Consider the following 2599-nt stretch of genomic DNA (forward strand, 5'->3'; position numbering starts at 1 on the left):
TTAAACCTTAAAAACAAATTATTTCTGATCAAATGTCTCTTCTGACACCTAGGAAAGATTTAAATGGCAAGATTTGTGATTCTTAGTGGTAATTATGAAATCCAAAAAACTTCTTCCTTATAAAGAGTGGAACTGATAGAGTAGGGTATTAGATACAAAGCACAGAAGAGAACTGAACTGAAAGTGAAAAATTGAGATTATAAATTTATGAATTATTTATAAAACCAAGAAATCAGGCTCTATTAGCCCATAAGTATGTTTAGAATAAGAATAACCAAAGGGGAGCCTGGGTGGCTCAGTCAGTTAAGCGTCTGCCTTCGGCTCAGGTCATGATCCCAGGGTCCTGGGACCGAGCCCCACATCGGGCTCTCTGCTCAGCAAAGAGTCTGCTTCTACCTCTCACTCTCCCTCTGTGCTCTCTCTCTCAAATAAATAAATAAAATCTTCTAAAAAAAAAAGAATAACCAGAACCCTAGAGAACATCAATGTTTATTGTGCCGATAAATGTCTTCTAAGTTAACCCTATTTTAAATGAATGCCAACATTTTAAGAATATTTGGAGCCCCTGGTTCTCCTATCTATTGGGCTTAATGCCCTAAAATTTCTATTAAAAAAAAAAACTTGCCTGGACTCTTATTCTGCTGTATTTTTCAATTATCAAAGCAAAGTTGTGAGATGTCCAAAATTTCTTTCTTGTTGACTCATTGAGAATGAGCTTGTTTTTCACTGCAGGTAGTTTGATTTTTCATTACTAATAGCCTGCTTTTAAAACTGTTGGTATTTTGTTGGTTTTGAATTGTTCTAAGTGATCTGTGAGACAAAAGCAAAACTTGGACAGCTGCATACCCTCATAGGACAAAACTGGATATAAGAAAGAATGGCTTTCCAATAGATACTTCGGGCCAGTTCTGCTTTTGAGAATGCATTCTCATACAGAATGTGTGTCACTGAAACCAGTTAACAAAGGAGGGACTTATACAAAGTAGTAGGCAAGAAAGTTTAATTATTAACGTTAACCTGAGAATTATAAAATCACTGAAGGAAAGCCGAGAACAATAAACAAAATAGCAAGTTTTGTACTTCATTTCTTTAGTTTTTAGTTACAGTTGGTCATGCTGGCTCCGGCAGAACATAAACTAAAATTGGAACAGTACAGAGAAGGTTCACATGGCCCCTGCGTGAGGATGACACGTAAATTCATGAAACATTCCATATTTAGTTAGTCATATACTTTTCAAATTATGTATGTAATATATGTAGACATTACACATTTAATTATTTCTTTTATTTATATATTGTTTTGCAAAATGCATAGCACATTCAGAAAGGACTTGGCAGAGTATTTGTCACAGAGGAAGAACTGATCAATCTTAGTTGTTTTTCGTTTAGCTCTTGGCATTTATTGTCTCATTTTGTACTCACCTCCCTATGAGTACATGCTACTAGGTGCTGTTATTTTAAGGGAGGAAATGAAAGATTTAAAAACCTAAATAATTTTTTTATTGAAGTATAATTGAAATAAAATTCTCTATTAGTTACAGGTGTACATCATATTTATTCGGCATTTTTACACATTACAAAATTATCCCCACGATAAGTCTAGTTACCATCTGTCACCATATAAAATTATTATAATATTGTTGACTATATTCCCTATGCTGTACATTACAACCCCATGACTCATTTATTTTATAACCCGAAGTTTGTTCTTTGGTCACGCACTCCTACTAGACCTGAGAATTCCTTTATGCCAGGTGTCTCTTCATTAGCTTCTCTCAATCACTATTGTCTTTATTTGACTCTTTTTCCTTCTGTGTGGGCACGGTCCAGTTTGAAGCAAAATTTATTCCTGGGTAAAAATATACATAACCTAAAGAATAGGTAGGCGTGACTGTTTATGGGCCATATATGTGTCTGTTTCAGACATGATTATGTCTCAGTAGGAAATTAGAAATGTGCAAGTAATAGGTGAAATAATTAAAGTATAGGGTTTTTATTAACATCCAATAAGTAGAAGGCTCAAAATGTAAATAGAGGTTGGTTGGATTCTAATCAACTCTTCTTGAGAAATAGTATGTACCAAGTTTTAATGATCATTCAGATTAAAGTTAGACATTCCCATAATCTTATTTCAGCTAATGATATATGAAATCACTTCCTGTTATAGCAGCCATTTCCATAAATGCCAATATTTATGTTTCCAGTATTTAAAAAAAAAAATCACAACCTTCTTAGTCTCAGTGTGCTCAAATTTAGTCCCAGATTGCCAACTGAAACCCTGAAATAATACCTGGCCACCTACCTTTATTCATAGACCAATAAAATCTAGAGCCTTAAAAATGCCATCACCTTGTTTGACTGCACTGAACTGTGAAACCTGGAAGGATGTAGAAACCAGAACAGGCTGCTAAAATGAAGTCATCTTGCTAAAGGGACAATTTGTAATGGGGCATTGTGCTGACAGGTCTGCAAGCCTATAGTCTAAAGTCAGTGTGTACATTTGAGTTTAAAATAGACCTTGTATGTGACAAAAACAGCATTATTCTCAACAGTTGAAGGAACTTGATGGATATTGCTTCTCCAAACTCTGGAAAATTAA

At 34.6% G+C, this 2599-nt stretch overlaps 1 non-coding gene across 1 annotated transcript; it reads left to right on the top strand.

Moving 5' to 3' along the window:
- The first annotated feature begins 1114 nt into the window (after positions 1–1114).
- Positions 1115–1219, top strand: LOC112823792 (U6 spliceosomal RNA). The gene has a single exon (XR_003208147.1). It is a non-coding gene; the product is annotated as a U6 spliceosomal RNA (small nuclear RNA).
- Positions 1220–2599: the final 1380 nt, after the last annotated feature.

This window comes from Callorhinus ursinus, unplaced genomic scaffold (genome assembly GCF_003265705.2).
Source record: "Callorhinus ursinus isolate GAN/ISIS: 27379988/994484 unplaced genomic scaffold, GSC_fseal_2.0 scaffold5, whole genome shotgun sequence".
Classification (NCBI taxonomy): domain Eukaryota; kingdom Metazoa; phylum Chordata; class Mammalia; order Carnivora; family Otariidae; genus Callorhinus; species Callorhinus ursinus.